Source organism: Leptonychotes weddellii, chromosome 2, assembly GCF_054177405.1.
Source record: "Leptonychotes weddellii isolate Sample4059 chromosome 2, ASM5417740v2, whole genome shotgun sequence".
Classification (NCBI taxonomy): Eukaryota; Metazoa; Chordata; class Mammalia; order Carnivora; family Phocidae; genus Leptonychotes; species Leptonychotes weddellii.
This window is the reverse complement of record NC_138370.1, coordinates 67,621,772-67,642,072: the sequence shown is the minus strand read 5'-3', so window position 1 is coordinate 67,642,072 and position 20,301 is coordinate 67,621,772. Positions and strand designations below refer to the sequence as shown.

Here is a 20,301-nt window from a genome sequence, read left to right as displayed (position 1 = left end):
AGTTAACTCTATTTCTTGGTTTGCCTCTCTCTTTTTTCCTCCTATGACCATTTGTTTCTTAAATTCCACAGATGAGTGAAATAATATGGTACTTGTCTTCCTTTGATTGACTTATTTCACTTAGCATAATACTCTTTAGCTCCACCATGTTGTTGTAAGTGGCAAGATTTCATTCTTTTTTTGGCTCAGTTATATTCTATTGTGTGTATATCACCACATCTTCTTATCCATTCATCCGTCACTGGACACTTGGGCTGTTTCCATAATTTGGCTACTATAGATAATGCTACTATAAACATAAGGGTGTATGTATCCCTTTGAATTAGTATTTTTGTATTCTTTGGGTAAACACCTAGTAGTGTGATTCCTGGGTTGTAGGGTAGCTCTAAATTTTTGAGGAACCTCCATACTGTTTTCCAGAGTGGCTGCACCAGCTTGCATTCCCACCAACAGTGCAAGAGGGTTCCCCTTTCTCCGCCACCTGGCCAGCACCTGTTGTTTCTTTTGTTGTTGATTTTAGCCATTCTGATAGGTGTGAGGTGATATCTCATTGTAGTTTTGATTTGTATTTCCCTGATGGTGAGTGATTTTGAACATCTTTTCATGTGTTTGTTGGCCATCTGTTTTTCTTCTTTGGAAAAATATGTATTCATGTCCTCTGTCCATTTTTAATTGGATTATTCATTTTTTGGGTGTTGAGGTTTTTTTTTTAAGATTTTATTTATTTATTTGACAGAGAGAAACACAGCGAGAGAGGGAACACAAACAGGGGGAGAGGGAGAGGGAGAACAGGCTTCCCGTGGAGCAGAGAGCCCGATGCAGGGCTCGATCCCAGGACCCTGAGATCATGACCTGAGCTGAAGGCAGACGCTTAACGACTGAGCCATTGGGTGTTGAGTTTTATAAGTTCTTTATATATTGTGGATACTAACCCTTTATCAGATAATGTCATTTGCAAATATCTTCTTCCAGCCTTTGTTGATTGTTTCCTTTGTTGTGCAGAAGCTTTTTATTTTGAAGTCCCAACAGTTTATTTTTGCTTTTGTTTCCCTTGCCTCAGGAGACATATCTAGAAAGAAGTTGCTATAGCCAATGTCAAAGAGGTTACTGCGTGTGTTCTCCTCTAGGATTTTTATGGTTTCAATCCCTATCAAAATACCAACAGCATTTTTCACAGAGCTAGAGCAAACAATCCTAAAATTTGTATGGAACCACCAAAGACCCAAAATAGTCAAAGCAACCTTGAAAAAGAAAAGCAGAGCTGGAGGCATCACAATTCCAGACTTCAAGTTATATTACAAAACTATAATGATCAAAATAGTATGGTACTGGCACAAAAACAGACACATAGTTCAACAGAACAGAAGAGACAACCCAGAAATAAACCCACAACTATATGGTCAATTAATCTTCAACAAAGCAGGAAAGAATAAAAAATTGGAAAAAGACAGTTTCTTCAATAAATGGTGTTGGGAAAATTCGACAGTAACAAGCAAGAGAATGAAACTGAACTACTTTCTTACACCATACACAAAAACAAATTCAAAATGGATTAAAAACCTAAAATTCCTAGCCTTTTAAATTTGGTTGAATGGATAGAATACAAACATGGAATATAACCAACCATTTATGGTAGCCTATTTTAGCCACTAATGAATGATACAGAATAGGGAATAACACTAAGGCCTGGAACAGTCAGAAAAGGTATCATGGAAAGGGGCACATGTGGCTCAGTCGGTTTAGCAGCCTACCCTTGATCTCCTCTCAGGTCTTGATCTCATGGTTGTGAGTTCAAGCCCCACCTTGAGCTCCACACTGGGCATGGAGCCTACAAAAGAAAAGAAAAGAAAGGAAGGAAGAGAGAGAGAGAAAGGAAGGAGGGAAGGAAGGAAGGAAGGAAGGAAGGGAGAAAAGGTATCATGGGGGATACAGGAGTTGAAAGCCTGGACTTTCTTATTCCTATAATTCATTCATTCATTAACTTATTCATTCACTCATTCATTCAATACTTAGTGAGTTGAGCATCATACTTAATGTATGTAAGAGTAATGAGCAATGACATACAGGCTGGATAAGAGGTATGAGAGAATCATAAGAGGTATTATTCCACTATCAAAATAATACAACTATACTCCGACTCACCAGGCACTTGTTGAGTGAGTGTGTCTTGCCTGCTGAGAGCTGCGCTAGATCCCTTTATATTTTTTTATTTTTTTAAGATTGTTTTATTTTAGAGAGAGAGGGAGAGGGAGAGAGCAAGCATGAGTGGGAGAGAAAGAGAATCTCAAGCAGACGCTGTGCTGAGCACGGAGCCGATGGGGCTCCAACTCACAAACCTGAGATCATGACCTGAGCCGAAACCAAGAGTCAGACATTTAACGGACTGTGCCACCCAGGCACCCCTAGATCCCTTTTTAAATGAAGTAAAAGATAGCCTAGCCTGGTCACTGTCTACAAAGACACAGAAAACATTTAAATAATAAGATAAGTCTTTGTAAAAATAAATGCCGAAATAGCCCCTGTTGTGGACAACCAGGACTGTATCTCACGGATTAGGCTCAAAGAAAAGGGCACAAGGAAAACAGGATGCATGCAGTACCCTCAAGTTCTTACCATCCAACTGCTTAGCCAGCCATACCATGGTTGTGCTCCAGGAAAAAGACATAGATCCTCTGCCACCTTGCATATTTACGGGAGCGACGAAGGGGACAGGAACTACTCAACTGATTTGGGAAATTCAGCCTAGCCGGTATAAGAAACACCCTTTGCTGGGATGTTAATGTACATATCAGCACTAGTTTTAGGAAGAGGTCTTGAAATTTATATCCCCCCCCTCTACTCAGCCAACTTATTGCTAGGCGCCTGAGGGAGGGTCGCTATCCTTATCCAATAGGGAAATAGTCGTCTTCTCAGAACTGTAGGAAATCAGAGTGACGTGGGATGGGGAGATACAGCCACAGACAGGACTTGAATAGGTGGGAAGAAAGGGGGTTGGACATTCTAAACAAGGGGACTGCATAGGTGAAGGTACAGAGACAGAAATCAGGATACCACATTCCCCATAGTAACTCAAGTGCTTACTTCAGTGCCAAATAATAATAGGTAAATATTTGTTGGCTGACTGAAAGATATTTAGGAAAACTGCATGCCCAGAATCTCAAACTTGGTCCATAAAATAAGTGGCAATGTCTTGGGGTATATTCAAAGCCACAAGAAATAAATGGCAACAATTTTACCAGACTTACTGATACATTAATTTAAATTAAATATATGCAGATATAGTTGTTTTAATTTTCTACATTATAGATGTGTGTTTATATAACTAGATTGCAAAGTTTCAATAAATTCTTCAAATAAAACATGAAATGAGATTAAAAAAATGAAATCTAGCCTTTGCAACGAGCTAGAGAGTATTATTCTAAGTAAGTCAATCAGAGAAAGACAAATACCATATGATGTCACTCATATGTGGAATTTAAGAAACAAAATAAACAAGCAATGGGAGAAAAAAAAGAGAGGCAAACCAAGGAACAGACTCTTAACTATAGAAAACAAACTGATAGTTACCAGAGGAGATGTGGGTGGGTGATGGGTGAAATAGGTGATGAGGATCAAGGAGGGCACTTGTCATGATGAGCACCAGGTGTTGTATGGAGGTGTGGAATCACTGTATTGTACACCTGAAACTAACATTACACCGCCTGTTAACTGGAATTTAAATAAAAACTTCTAAAAAATATAAAATGAGAGAAATTTCTTCCTTGCAGTACCTTCAGGTGCTATTTCAGACCCCTGGGAAGGACATGTTCACTCCTCTCCACTATTAGGGGTACTGTGATGGAAAAGCTTCAAAAGCATGAGTAATGAATGGGTTCCTGTTAAGCAAAAGTAAAAGAAAAAAGTGATGAAAATAGCAGCAAAGAGAGGAGTTGTAAGGTTCCTAACCTTTTCTTGAAGAAAGAGTTGTTAGTTAAGACTAAGGAAATCTTTTTCTTTAAATCAGCAGTAAACTGGATGATGTGGTCTCCACAATAAATATTATTATAATATGTATGTATATACTATATATCATACAATATGTATTATTATATAAATTTACATATAATACTACTAATTTAAATATAAATATGTGATATGATATTATAATATTAATATTATATTACATATACAATATGTATAATACTTATAATAAATAAATGTTATAAATAGGAATAGAAATATTAGTTCATATCAATAGGCTTCCACAATAAGAAAGTGTCTAGCTTTATAAACCATCTTTGGGGAAAAATAAACAAAAATAAAACCCTGCTAGATCTAAGAATTTGTAACTGTACACACACACACAAACATACACACACAATGTCCCAAATTTAAAATGATATGATTAAGAAACCACAGTCCCTGTTTAAAGCTGAAATTTTTTATGGCCATAAGTGAAGATGACAATAGTCCAGGTAATGTGATATATGATAATAGTTCATTATTAGAAATGTTAAGGATTAAATATAAGTAGAAAGATAACTGGACCGCCAAGATTCACTTTGGTATATTTTTGCATAAAATTTTACTAGTCTTCAGTTTCAAAATTTGCTCTCACTGCCTTGCTTCACTTCCTTCAGAAAAATATACATTGTGCAATGGGGGGGGGTCCCTGAGGTTAACTAGTATGGTCAGTTCTGTGTGGCTATAAACTTCAGATCTGGATATTGTCCCCCATTTGCTCTTTCCAAAGATGCAGGGCCCTTATTTCAGGATACCTGTCCTACTGTATTAGCTTAAAAAATGCTGGTGACAGTGTAGCTGAAAAGTCAAATGGAAAAGAATTTGAAAGGCTCAGCATCCTCCTTTCTGCTGATTTTTTTAGACTGATTCTTGAGAAGAATGTTCCTGTGCAGAATGACCAGGCTGTGGCACCTCTAATCCTGTCACTGCAAGCCCCTTCATAATCAGTGGAGATGGCCACATGGTTCATTCACCCCACAGTGATGAGAATCAAACGTGAAAATGGCTGAAATAACTGGGTCAAATCTGCAGCGGGCCACATAAAAATAAGGGCATATTCAAAAATCATAACGGATCATACTTTCTGTGGGTAAAATAGGAGTGATGATGGGGAAGTATCAGCCAGTTTCAGAAGGACACTAGCAAGTAAAATGATGTAAATCATTCATATTTATATAGGTATGGAATATAAATAAACAATACTGTTTATCATATAAATTTAGGCAGATTTATGTCCCAAACATCTAATTTCCAGCTCATTCCCTCTCATAATAAAAGTTAGCCAGCAATAGAAGCATTGGGAGTCAGAATATTTTAAGCTTAAGTATTACTTTTAATACTGTTTCATTATGCTGGGGTGGATTTCTTCCATTTGTCATTCCAAATCCATCCTCTGCCCTTCTCTGCTGTGTTCTGTGCCCTGGGAGGCTGGTTTCTATCAACAGGCTTCCTTGTCCTCTGGCTTCCAATTTGGCCAATAGAGGGCATGAAAGAAGATCAGAGAAAGGGAGGAGAGTGAAGGGGAACATTGCTTCAACTCCCCTTGATGAGGTCATCCCTCCACATAAGGTAATGGCTCTTTCTAGATGGCCTATTCCACACAATCTATCTTCAGATCCCTGCAAGTACTTTCTCCTCTTTGCCCTGTTACTACACCACCCCTAGTGGTTTCCATACTCCTTGTCCAAACCTCTGTAAACAATCCCTCTAGTAAACTCTCCTCAAAACACCAACCTGTTTGACCATGTGTGACCTTGGTTGAATCATATGACCAGCTAGAACCTTGACTGAATCATATGACCAGTAATCATTGTTTACAATCATTTGGCAATTCGGGGCGCCTGGGTGGCTCAGTCGTTAAGCGTCTGCCTTCAGCTCAGGTCATGATCCCACGGTCCTGGGATCGAGTCCCGCATCGGGCTCCCCGCTCTGCAGGAAGCCTGCTTCTCCCTCTCCCATTCCCCCTGCTTGTGTTCCCTCTCTCACTCTGTCTCTCTCTGTCAAATAAATAAATAAAATCTTTAAAAAAAAAATTATTTGGCAATTCATTTAAAATAATTGTCTGATGATAACAAAAGGTGTGGCTATTTCCCTTCACCTTTTGCATGCTTTCCTTGCTAAACCTGAGACAAGATTCATGGAATGCACCTTCCGTATTATCTCAGACCTTCCTCAAGGGTATGTGGCCTTGACTTATTAAAACAGCTCTAAGTCTAACAGCTGTCTTGGGGATGGAAAACAAGTAATTCTGTCAGGTTGACTCAAGTCAGGCCTCTATTCGCCAAATGTGTGATTTTTTGGTGATACAAGTCAAGTAGGTCTGGTTATCTAGTTTACTCTTTATTAGGGGATAATTCATTCCTTACATTTCCACTTGCTGCCTATCAGCTTTTGTTTTGAACTATCTTTTCAAGGATTTATATGGCAAACAGCCTTGGAATGGAGAGATAATATCTCCTTGGGCAAAGAGCACATTTGTTTCCTGACCAGGACAATACGGACGAGTTCTCCCTCCAGGGCAAAAGTTGGGCAGGTTCGCCTGCAGATCGTTCTTAAAAGATTGGGTTTTCTAAATCTGGAGTTCCTTGGCTGTGACGCAAACCTGCTACGTTCACAGCATACACTGGGACCTTTTCACCTAACCCATGGAACTTGGAAGGCAAGGGAACCAACGCAGACATGAAGCCCACACCGCCTGCTGTGCTAGGAGTAGAAAAGTCCTTTGTCTCTGACCAAGATGTCCCCTATCTTCTATTGGCATTTATGAAACTATGGCAGGCTAATCTGTTAGTTTGCAAACAGGGTAAAAATCTCATGCCCGTCACAGTTCTTAACAGTCCAAGGACTCCCACTGTAACCAAACTTACTTGAATTTGCTCCTTGGTGAGTCACAGAGAGAAACTGCAGCAGGTGGAGTTATTGCACAAAGTAAACATTATTTGCAGCAAACAGGAGATCATGAGGAATAACTTCCAAAGCCATGACTCCTCAAGTAAGGGTAAATGGGTTCCTTTTATTTAGGGTTAGGATGAATATTTAGATAGGGGAGCCTTGTCATCATATATAGAGGTGGACATAGGGTGGGGCATGTGCCTTAAGGAAAACATGCCTATACATACAATGTATGTTATGTGAAAGTGTCTTGTGCTCCTCGTTGGGCACAGATTTTAGTATTATAATAAGGTAAAGGTAACTGTTGGTCACTCCATGGGTCACTGCATGGTCCATCTATGCAGGTGTGAATCAGGGTTAAGTTAGAACTGGTCTGATGCCAAGTGATGTGGAGCATTTTTTCATGTGTCTCTTGTCAATTTGTATGTCTTCTTTGGAGAGATGTCTGTTCACGTCTTCTGCCCATTTTTTTTTTTTAAAGATTTATTTATTTATTTATTTATTTGACAGAGAGAGCGAGAGAGCACAAGCAGGGGGAGCAGTAGAAGGAGAGGGAGAAGCAGGCTTCCCGCTGAGCAAGGAGCCCAATCGGGGCTGGATCCCAGGACACTGGGATCACGACCTGAGCCGAAGGCAGACACTTAACCATCTGAGCCACCCAGGCGCCCCTTCTGCCCATTTCTTGATTGGATTTTTTGTTTTTTTGGGTGTTGAGTTTGATAAGTTCTTTACAGATTTTGGATACTAGCCCTCTATCTGATAAGACATTTGCAAATATCTTCTCCCATTCTGTCAGTTGTTTTTTGGTTTTATCCACTGTTTCCTCTGCTGTGCAAAAGGTTTTTATCTTGATGAAGTGCTAACAGTTCATTTTTGCTTTTGTTTCTCTGGCCTTTGGAGATGCATCTAGCAAGAAGTTGTTGTGGCCAAGGTCAAAGAGGTTGCTGCCTGTGTTCTCCTCTAGGATTTTGATGAATTCCTGTCTCATGTAGGTCTTTCATCCATTTTGAGTTTATTTTTGTGTGTGGTATAAGGAAATGGTCCAATTTCATTCTTCTGCATGTGGCTGTCCAATTTTCCCAACACCATTTGTTGAAGAGACTGCCTTTTCTCCATTGGATATTCTTTACTGCTTTGTTGAACATGAGTTGACCTTAGAGTTGAGGGTCCATTTCTGGGCTCTCTATTCTGTTCCATTGATCTATATGTCTGTTTTTGTGCCAGTACCATACTGTCTTGATGATGACAGCTTTGTAATAGAGCTTGAAGTCCAGAATTGTGATGCCTCCAGCTTTGGCTTCCTTTTTCAACATTCCTTTGGCTATTTGGGGTCTTTTCTGGTTCCATACAAATTTTAGGATTGTTTTTTCCAGTTCTGTGAAAAACGTTGATGGTATTTTGATAGGGATTGCATTGAAAGTGTAGATTGCTTTGGGTAGCATAGGCATTTTAACAATTATCTGTTCTTCCAATCTATGAGCATGGAATGTTTTTCCATTTCTTTGTGTCTTCCTCAATTTCTTTCATAAATATTCTATAGTTTTCAGACTACAGATCCCTACCTCTTTGGTTAGGTTTATTCCTTGGTATCTTATGGTTTTTGGTGCAATTGTAAATGGGATCGATTCCTTGATTTCTCTTTCTTCTGTCGCATTTTTATTTTTTATTTTTTTTTTAAGATTTTACTTATTTATTTGACAGAGAGAGGCATAGTGAGAGCAGGAACACAAGCAGGGGGAGCGGGAGAGGGAGAAGCAGGCTTCCCGCTGAGCAGGGAGCCCGATGTGGGACTCGATCCCAGGACGCTGGGATCATGACCTGAGCTGAAGGCAGACGCTTAACGACTGAGCCACCCAGGCGCCCTGCCTCATTTTTAATGTATAGAAATGCAACTGACTTCTGTGCATTGATTTTATTATTTTATATTTTAAATTTTTTTAAAGATTTTATTTATTTGAGAGAGAATGAGAAAGAGCATGAACGGTGGGGAGGGGCAGAGGGAGAGGGAGAAGCAGACTCCCTGCTGAGCGGGGAGCCCAATGGGGGGCTTGATCCCAGGACCCCGGGACCATAACCTGAGCTGAAGGCAGATGCTCAACCAACTGAGCCACCCAGGTGCCCCTGTGCATTGATTTTATATCCCACCACTTTGCTGAATTCCTGTATCAGTTCTAGCAATTTTTTTGCTAGAGTCTTTTGGGTTTTCCACATAGATTATTATGTTATCTGTGAAGAATGAAAGTTTGACTTCTTCTTTGCAGATCTGAATGCCTTTTATTTCTTTTTGTTGTCTGATTGCTGAGGCTAGGAATTCTAGTATTATGCTGAACAACAGTGGTGAGAGTGGACATTCCTGTTGTGTTCAGAATGGCTAAAAGTAACACTCAGGAAACAATAGATGTTGGCGAGGATGCGGAGAAAGGGTAACCCTCTTGCACTGTTGGTGGGAATGCAAACTGGTGCAGCCACTCTGGAAAACAGTATGGAGGTTCCTCAAAAAGTTAAAAATAACATAAATACAAAAAAAAAAAAAAAAAGTTAAAAATAGAACTGCCCTAAGACCCAGCAATTGTACAACTAGGTATTTATCCAAAGGATACAAAAACAGTGATTCGAAGGGGCACATGCACCCCAATATTTATAGCAACAATGTCCACAATTGCCAAAATATGGAAAGAACCCAGAAGTCCATCAATAGATGAATGGATAAAGAAGATACGGCATATGATGTAGTTTTTGAATGTTGGTGAAGTCTGGAGCCGACGGCCAAGAAAGAATTCTTGAGACGTCTTTGGTGCAAAAAAGGTAATTTTATTAAAGCACTGGGACAGGACCCAGGGGCAGAAAGAGCTGCTGCCCCAGAATTGTGAGGGGCAACTGATGATATACTTTGGGGTTGGGGGAAGTAAAGACAAAAGGAAGTTCCAAAAAGATTTTCATATGCTAAAGGAGACTCACAGGATACCAGAGGCCTTGCTATTGTCAAACTAAGGTTGTTTTTCCCTCTAGCTAGTCATTAAACATTAAGACAGTTGGGAGCTTCCTGGAAGAAGGTTACACTCTGCCTGCCTCAAGTACTTGTCAATGGACTACAGGTTATAAGGACGTTTAATTTAATCTACACTTCCTTCTGCCTTTGTTTTCCATATCAGTACACACACACACACACACACACACACAGAGGAATATTACTCGGCCATCAAAAAGAATGAAATTTTGCCATTTGCAACACCGTGGATGAACTAGAGGGTATTATGCTAAGTGAAATAAGCCATATGATTTCACTCATATGTGGAATTTAAGAAACAAAACAGATGAACATAGTGAAAGGGAAGGACAAATAAAATAAGAGGAAAGCAGAGAGGGAGGTAAACCATAAGAGACTCTTAACTATAGCAAACTGAGAGTTGCTAGAGGGGAGATGGGGGGGATGGGGTAACTGGTGATGGGTATTAAGGAGGGCACTTGAAGTAATGAGCACTGGGTGTTGTATGCAACTGATGAATCACTGAATTCTACCTCTGAAACTAATAATACAGAATATGTTAATTAAATTGAATTTAAATAAAATTTTAAAAAAAGAGAAAGAGAAACTGGTCTAGATGGCCTGGGCCCACCTGGGCGGAACTTTGTCCAGGCAGTCCTCATTGCTTGAGGGGTAGTTTTGGTTTCTATCATCATGAGATGCTATGCATCTCGGGCCTTTTGTCTGAGGTAAGAGATAAGCTGGAAAGAAATGCTTGAGGAAAAACATGGGATAAAGGTCAGTGGGTACAAGCAGGTGAGCAGGAAAGGTCAGGTCTTGGGGTCTAGCTGCTGACACCATCTCAGTGATGAGGGAGCCAAAGGCAAGTTGAGGACAAAGCACAAGCTGACACCCTGCAACCTCACCTCCCCCCCACCCCATATGTGTGACATTCCTCCTGGAAACTCCCAACTGTCTTAATGTTTTGCTAGAGGGAAAAGCAACCTTAGCCTGACAAGAGCAAGGCCTCCAGTATCCTGAGGGTCTTCTTTAGCATATGAAAGTCCTTTTGGACACCTCCCTTTCTCCTGACCTCCCCCAGCTCCCAAGTATATAATCAGCCATTCCTCACAACCACAGTGCCGAAGCTCTTTCTGCCCTCAGGGTCCTGTCCCCTTGCCTTTTTTTTTTTTTAGATTTATTTATTTGAGAGAGAGCAGAGTAAGAAAGAGAGAGCATGAGTGTGTGTGGGGGGGCAGTGCAGAGGGAGAGGGAGAAGCAGGCTCCCCACTGAGCAGGGAGCCTGATGTGGGGCTCAATCCCAGGACCCCAAGATAATGACCTGAGCCAAAGGCAGCTGCTTAACCGACAGAGCCACCCAGGCGCCCCAAGAACTGCTTTTCAAAAGAAGAAAGTTATAGCATGAACTTCCTCCAAAACCTTGTCTAATCTAGGGCTTGCCAAAGTCTCCAAACAGCATCTCTGCTGCCAGGCACACTTCTAACGCCATTAGATGTTATGCCATAAGGCCCAACAGGCACGTCAGCCTGCTCATCAGCCTAGACCTGTTGCAGAGCTCGTTCTTGTTCCAGGACCCACTTAAAACTGGCAGCTGATGGCTTATCTCATGAATGGGGTGGTGTGGCATGCCCAAATGTGGTATAGGTTGTCACCAAAATCCAGAAAGCTTCATCATACACTGTGCCTCTTTCTCTGCAGTGGTTGATGCAAGGTACTGCCACTTGTCTCTCTGTAGAAGGGATCTCCTAATATGCCCCAAATCACTGAACCCCTTGAAACTTCATCAAGGTGGCAGGGCCCTGAACTATCACAGTTTATCTCCCACCCTCGGGTATATATAGTTTCTACCTCCTGCTCACTAGGTTCAATTAACATTGCAAATAATCATTGTAAAAAGAAAAAGGTGATGTTTCATAAAATACAATAAAAGGTATAGCTTTGTCTCTGCTGTATAAATGCAAACTGCTCCTGATTGGGCTGGAAAAGAATGCATTTGCCAGGTCACGTGTCAGGTGCCAGGGTGATGACTTGTTCCGGTCAATATACATCTAAAACTATAGCTGCAGCGAACATCACAATCTGATTAGGTCTGCAATAATCTATCATTTTCCAGGGCCCTTCAGGCTGTTGCTCTGGTCACAAAGAAACATTTTATGCAGATATAATAGGAATCACTAACCCTGCTTCTCTCGAGGTTTTTATGGCAGTGGTAAATTCTACAATCCCTTCCGAAGTATCTCTTCCCAATTACTACTGGTGTATTGTGTGGGAAGAGTTCCAGAGACTCTAAATGGTTTTTCCTTTCATAATAGCCCTCACTCCGAAGGACAGGAAACCAGAATGGTGCTTTGTTAGTTATCAAGTCTATGTGTGTGCATTCTCATCATATATCCTGTAACTGTAAAAATAAACACAATGTGGATCTGTAGTTCCACTAGACCCACTGTTAGCTGAATTTGGGTCGAGACTTTATGTAAAAGCCTGACATCCATAAGCACCGACTTTGGTGGACTTTTGTAGAGTTTGGAGTCTCTGGGGATCAGTGTAAAATCAGAGTCAGTATGTCATAGCTCCCAGGAGTTCTGGGTATTTCCCTTTCCTTGCTGCACGGTCCCGTGGGTAGATAGCTGCAGGTCACTCTGCGGAAAGCTCTTCTCCACCCTGTGGAGGAAATTCACTGTGTACACCTATAGCTCTCCTGCAGGGTTCTTTTTAAGAGGCATGTAGCCCCCACCTCTGTTGAGGGGCTTTGGGTCTGTACACTGGCTTAGTTCTGGGAACCTGGTAAGAAGTCATGAATCCAAACAGTGAGGTCTAGTTAGCTTCTTCTCAGCTGACCTCAAAGTATTCCTTCTATGTAAAGCAGAAGCTGTGTGGGCTGCCCATTTATTCCAGAACACCCCTATTACTCTTCTCTGTGGATTCATTGTACTAACCACACCAAACATGTCTTTGTTAGAATCTACCGCCTAGGTTCTTCCCCCTCTGAAGTTCCATTGTCCCACTGTCATCAGGAAATGCAATTTCCGTGGCATTTCCCACTGTCTCTCTGGATATCAAGAGAGCCTCAGAGAGATGCCCTCTTGCTCCCTTACCCAGTGCTTGGTGAAGGAAGTGGCCTCTAGGCTCTCCTAGAGGGCATAATTAGGTGGTGGCAGAGCTAGCGACCAATGACAGGATTTAGAGGATCAAATCAGGAGGCTGCCACTGCCCTGTTTCTTCCCTATGAACTCTAGAATGCTGCTAGATGACCAAGCTGTGCTGGACACCTCGTTCTGCCTTCTACACATCAGAGAATGCATCACTGGAGGAAGCCTGCTTCTCCCTCTCCCACTCCCCCTGCTTGTGTTCCCTCTCGTGCTATCTCTCTCTGTCAAATAAATAAATAAAATCTTATTAAAAAAAAGGAACTAATCACTATTCAGAACTTTAGCTCTAAAGGGGGAGAAATGTCCTTCTAGGTAGGTGGCCTTGTGCCTATCCACAAGTTTTTTACTGTGGCAGAAGGGAAGAACAGATAGATGTGGGAGAATTACTCCCAGTGTGCCACACTTCCCTCTCCTTCTCTACTGGTTCCCTCCCATCAGCATTTAAAGATGCTCAAATTGCTGTTGTTTTCTGCCATTTCTGGAAGAGAAAACCATCCCTCATCTCCATCTCTATTTCCATCTCCTTATTCTATATAGTTCTATATTATGAAAGATCCTCAAACACTTATTTATTGGTGTATGTAAGAAAGTCTGAATTTAGCATAGCAAAGGAAGCTGTAGATATCAATATGCAATATACGAAACTGACAGCTGTGGACTGACTGAAAATTGAAGACTGTTCCAGTGTCAGGTCATTTATTAACATCACCAGGTGTGGTACGCAGAATAATGGGCCCCAAAGATGTTCATACCCTACTTCCAGAACCTGTGAATATATTACCTTGCATGGCAAAAAGGATTTTGCAGATGAGATTAAGGATCTTGAGGTTATTTTAAATTATCTTGGTGGTACCAATCTAATCACACAGGTCTTTAAAACTATAAGATGGGGGTACCTGGGTGGCTCAGTTGGTTAGGCATCTGCCATAGGCTCAGGTCATGATCCTGGGGTCCTGGGATCAAGCCCCATGTCAGGCTCCCTGCTCAGTGGGCAGTCTGCTTGTCCCTCTCCCTCTGTCCCTGTCGTGCACTCTCACTCTCTTTCTCTTAAATAAATAAATAAATACCTTTAAAAAAATAAATAAAAGAATAAGATGAAGAAAAAAGAGGAGACGCTTGAAAGGAACTCAACTTACTGTTGCTGGCTTTGAAGGCAGAGGAAGAAGACCACAAACCAAGGATGTGGACATCCTCTAGAAGCTGTAGACAGTCCTCAGCTGACAGCCAGCAAGGACAGGAACTTATAGTCCTGTAACTTCAAGGAACTGAATTCTGCCAATGACTTGAATAAGCAAGGAAAAACATTCTCCCTAGAGCCTCCAGAATGGAATGTGACCCGGCGAACTCCTGGGCTTTAGCTCTTTGAGGTCCATGCCTCCAGAACTGTAAGATAATATATATTATTTAAGCCACTACATTTGTGTTTGTTATGGCAGAAATAGAAAATGTATCAAACAAGGTACTTTTGCCATGTAAGTCTTCCTTCCTGGGGACACTGATTATAAAACCAGGGTCCTTGAGATTAGGGGAAGTTGAAAAAGATTAGTTCTGGGACAACCACCTGACTCATATCCTGACTTACAAAGAGTTCTAGGGAGAATATCAAGCAGGAAGGGAAAAAAGAAAAACACTGCTTTTCTGTCTTGTTCTCCCTTCCCAAATGAGAAAACTGGAAAGCACACATCATAGGATTTACAAAAGAGCAGCAAAAAATTCTAGTTCTACCTCTACATAGTAAAGATATGTAAATAAAAGCACTGATTACACTGGCCCAAGCCCAGTGGGATACCATTCAGAGCTATGCATGTACAGAATACTGGTTCTACCCCATCCCTATATCCTACCTGTGTAAAAGCACAGAGGACACGTGCTTTACATGAGTTTACACAAGTGCAATTCACAGCGTGAAATTACCCCATAAAGAGCTCTCCTCATATTTGAAGAAAAAAACCATTCCTCCACAGTAGTCCAAAATCCTCCCATGAATTCTCCTTACCTCATAGAAGTCAAAGCCTTCTTTCTGTGGGGGATCACCATAGTATAGCATCTAATGTACAAATGAATGACATATTGATCTTTAAATCCTAAAATAATTTCTCAGTATAAAAACATTTTTCCTTTCCCACATTTTTATAATGCATAGAATCTTCTTCCTAACCAGAAATACCTTCTCTCCCAAATCTTCTGAATTATCTAGTTTTGAATCTAATTACTTAATAAAGTTAGGGTTTTTTCAAATTTCTTTTAACCTGTAACTTGGTATTTCAGAAGTGTCACTTAAATCAGCATGAAAATAAAACATCCACGGAGAAAGAAAACAAAACTTCCCTACCAGACAGAGCTACTGGAAAGTTCATCTAGTAATAATTTACAGTAAAGGTAATTTATTATTTACCATGCAAGTTGTTTATGCCATTTACAGCATCTTCTTCACTTTATTGACAAAGGCCAACATACACTACTAAGGATTACCAGGTGGCTTAAGATACTTTATCACCTTTCTTGTGAGGAAACTAAAGAACCCTACGGTCATTAATCCAGTAATTCTAGTAACGCACTTTTGAAGATGAGGGTGAATGTTCTACTCATTTAAGTATTTATTTCAGTAGTTTAAAAACAGAGACTTTATAAAGAAAAATCAATATAAAAGCTAATGAAGGAAGAAACCTGAATCAAGGATGTAAAAATTAAATCTGTAAGCAGAGAGAGCCATCAGAAAATACTGTTAGGCAAACCCTGGAAATGTGGGAAATAGTAATTGGGGTAAAACAAGGAGCAAGGGCAAGGACAAAATCAAATCCAAGTCAGAAACACAGGTAGACTGAAATTCCCAAATTGTGTGCTCAGGGGCACAGGACACTGGAGTGAACTCACAAGGCACCATGGGATATTTTAAATTTTTGAGAGAAACACAGAAACATCTGCGAGACATTATAAGAATGTCTATGGTTAGGTTGTTTGGATCTAATAACTTAATAAATGGAGCTATGCAGTATTTCTTAGGCTCAAGGACACCACGAAAAAATTAGAGATTCCAATGGTGTTGTCAAACAAGTTTGGGAATCTCTGTCTTAAGGACTTACTAGGGTTCAAAAGACACAGCTTGTCCAGAGTAGAATCAGAAAAGTAGAGCAAAAGTAAAAAGGACAGTGCCTCCAGCCTCTATTTGCCTAGTTATACCTAGTAGGGCCTTTCTTTCACTCTATCCCGGCTCTAAAGAAAGGAACCTTTGTGCCCCATTACTCTGAATTTACTGAAGGATTTCTTCAAAATCAATGAATCTTGCTTATAAATCAGTGAATCTTACTCTTACTTAATAACAAAAACAAAACCATGATTTCTTCAATGTTGGTTTGGGGACCAAATAACTAGAGTTCCTCAAATATTTAGTATGAGAAAGTCCACTAAAATAAATACTTCTCTAGTGAAGAAATGAACTTTATGTTAAAATTCATTCAGCAATAATAGCCCATTAAAGAAGTTTCAAAATTTACTCTAAATTAAGGGTTGGCAAACTTTTTCTGTAAAAGGCCAGATACTATTTTTAAATACTTTATCTTTGTTAACAACTCTAAAAATGTAAGAGCCAATTGAAAGCAGTTGGTGTATTCACATTGCTGTCAACCAATCTCCAAATCTCATTACATCTTGAAAAGCTGAAACTCCACACCCACTGAACTAACAGTTCTCCACTTCCCTTTGTATGCCTGTGTACACAGTAGCACTAGACACCATTAGGGGCTAGAAGGAGGGTCTGTGGTCAGGGTTAAAAGGTCAAAGTACCCACTCCAATGTTCACAGCAGCAATATTCACAATAGGCAAAAGATGGAAACCCAAATACCCACTGACAGGTGAATGGATAAAGGACATGTGGTATATACATACAATATCATACTAGTCAGCCTTAAAAAAGAAAGTTCTGATACATGCTACAACAAGCTTTAGCTTGCTCCTTAAAAACATTATGCTAAGTGAAATACGCTAGATGTAAAAGGACAAATACTGTATGACTCCCCTTACACGAAGTACCTATTCATAGAGACAGAGAGTAGGATGGTGATTACCATGAACTGGGGGAAAAGGGAAATGGGGAGTTAGTGTCAAATAGATACAAAGTTTCATTTTGGGACAATGAAAAAATTGCATATGGATTTGGTGGTGGCAGTTTCACAACAATATGAATGTACTTAATGCCACTGGACTGTACACTTAAAAATGGTTAAATGGCAAATTTTATATTGTTATTTTACTACAATAAAAAAAAGATGTAAAAACAGCTCTTAGCTCATGAGCCATACAAAATAGACTGCAGACCACAACTGGGTGGCAGGCCATAGTTTGCTCTGAATCCTAAGACCCACTGAACAAAATGAACAAAATGACATGAAATATTTAAAAATTTTTTCCACGTCATTATAATTTTAACATGAACATGTTAAACAGATTTTCACATTTCACATATTTGTTACATCCACCAAAATTTTTAATACAACCAAAAAATACTTGAGGGAAGTCTAAGATGAGGTCAAAATGTATATAAAAACATACAGACATATATGTAGAAATCTGATAATACACAGACGTGTGTACAGCTTTACCTATTACAGATGCAGAGGAGGAAAAAATGAATAAATAAACTATACTGTCTTCAATGAAGCTTAAAATGTAACCCAAACAATGTGGTAAGTAAAGCTGACACTTAATGGGCAAAAATACTCAGTTTTCAAAAGTTCAGATTTTAAAGTTTGATATTACAGCTTGTTCCACTTTTATTTTCTTCCCCATTTATTTGGTACATAGTAGGCTATTTTCCCTCCCATTTGGGAGGAGAAAAAAATGACACATTACAGAATCAAGCATAACGTAAAGACCTACTCACATCCCCTCCCTGCATTTGCAATCTTGAAATCTAACACTTACTTAACTCTTTCATTGGTTAGCACAATCTCAGACTCTGAAGGCAACATATTCCTAAAAAAGAAAACCCTAGACACCTTTTCTAGGCTTAAAGTCAGTTCTAGGCAAAAAATCACTCTAAGCCAGAAGCCTTTTTCAAATAGGTAGAGTGTACGTAAATACAGAGACAAAGGACATGGTTCCAGTTATCTATTCTCTGGCACAGACACATAACAACCAACCCTAAACAAAGAAGTAAAACAATCATTTTCATAATGCTTATGGATTCTTTTTAAGACTTTGTTTTCTCAGAGCAGTTTTGGATTTACAACAAAAGTGAGCCAAAGGCACAGAGAATTCCTATATACCCACTGTCCCCCCACATGCACAGCCTCTCCCATTATCAGGACTGTCTACCAAAAGGGTCCATTTTTTTTTTTACCAAGGATCAATCTATATCGACACATCAAAATCACCCAAAGTCCACTATTTACCTTAGGGTTCATACTTGGTGACGTACATTCTATGGATTTGGACAAAAGCACAGTGGCATACATTCAATATACAGAATATTTTCGTTGCCTTAAAAATTCTCTGTATTCTGCCTATTCATCTCTCCCTTGTCCCCATCTGGCAACCACTAATCTTTTTTACTGTCTCCATAGTTTTGTCTTTTCCAGAATGACATATAATTGGAATCATAGTGTGTAGCCTTTTCAGATTGGCTTCTTTCACCTTGTAGTTGTCATTTAAGTTTCCTCCATGTCTTTTCATAGCTTGACAGCTCAGTTCTTTTTAGTGCTAAATAATATTCCATTGTCTGAATGTACCACTGTTTATTAATCCATTTATCTACTGAAGGACATCTTGGTTGCTTCTAAGTTTTGGCAATTATGAGTAAAAGTGCTATAAACATCAAGGTGCAGGTTTCTGTATGGACATAAGGTTTCACCTCCTTTAGGTAAATAGTAACAAGCGCAATTGTTGGATCACATGGGAAGAGTATGTTTCATTTTGTAAGAAACTTACAAACTACCTTCCAAAGTGGCTCTACCGTTTTGCATTCCCACTAACAATGTATGAGAATCATTTTGCTCCACATCTTCACCAGCGTTTGGTGTTGTCAGTGTTCTGGATTTTGGCCATTCTAATAGCCGTGTAGTGGTAAGTCATTTTGTTTTACTTTGCATTTCCCTGACAGTATGATGTAGAGCATCTTTGCATATACTTACTTGACATCTGTATTATCTTCTTTGGTGAGGTCTGTTAAGGTGTTTGGCCCATTTTTTTAATGAGTTTTTATTTTCCTATTGTTGAGTTTTAAAAGTTCTTTATACATTTTGAGTAACAGTCCTTTATCAGATGTATTTTTTACAAATATTTCTCCCAGTCTGTGTCTTGTTTTCCAATTCTTTTAAGGCCATGGATTCTTCAGGTCAGGAATTAGGACAAGACAGAACAGGAATGGCTTGCTTCTGGTCCACAAGTCTATGACCTCAGCTGGGAAGACTGAAAAGGCTGAAGGGTGGCTCAAATGGCTGAGAGCTGGAATCTGCTTCCCCCACTCATGTAACTGGTACCTGGGCTAACTGGAGGGTGGGCTCAGCTGTGACTGTCAATGAGAGTACTTCAAGGGGTCTCCCTATTGTTCTGGGCTTTCCACAGCACACCGGACTCAGATAGTCAACTTCTTACATGATGGCTGAGAGTTCCAAAAGCAAGTGTTTCAACAGAGAAGATGGAGTTGCATGGCCTTTTATGACCTAGCCTCTGATGTCACATATGGTGATTATGATCACTTTCACTATATTCTATTGTATAAATCCATCATAAGCCCATCTAGAAGGGGAGGGGACACAAGGTATATCTTTTTATGGGAAGGACATCAAATAAGTGGTACCATATTTTAAAACTACCATGGACATATTTAGAGATGGAAACATATGCCAAAGGGTTAACAGTGCCCACCTCCCAGCATCCCTCAAAGTGAATTTTATTAACTTACTTTTTTGTCAGACTAACCCAAACATATCCTCCATGGATGTCAAAATTCCATCTACGTATTTTCATATAATACAGTAACAAAGAGAAACTTCACTTTATCTATATAAACTGCATTAGGGATGACTAATATCTTACTTTTGGCTCTAGTACCATCTGCCAGTTACAGCCATTTCTTATTTTCTAAAACATCAAGCTCAGATCCATCCTCTGGCTTAGGCTAAGTCATATCCAGAAAGAATACAGAGAATACCCATAGCAAGTATAGCAAGTAGATTAGAATCACGCCAGCATTATAATTGCTGAAACCGGTGGCCATTCTCTATCTCAGTGATTGCTAGACTTTAGGATTTCATGAACCAAGAAAAATTTCA

The 20,301-nt window shown here is 39.8% G+C and overlaps 1 long non-coding RNA gene across 1 annotated transcript in view; it reads left to right on the top strand.

The window, feature by feature from the left end:
- Positions 1-20,301, top strand: part of LOC145720100 (uncharacterized) — a 205,491-nt gene that overhangs the window by 143,963 nt on the left and 41,227 nt on the right. The window lies entirely within an intron of this gene.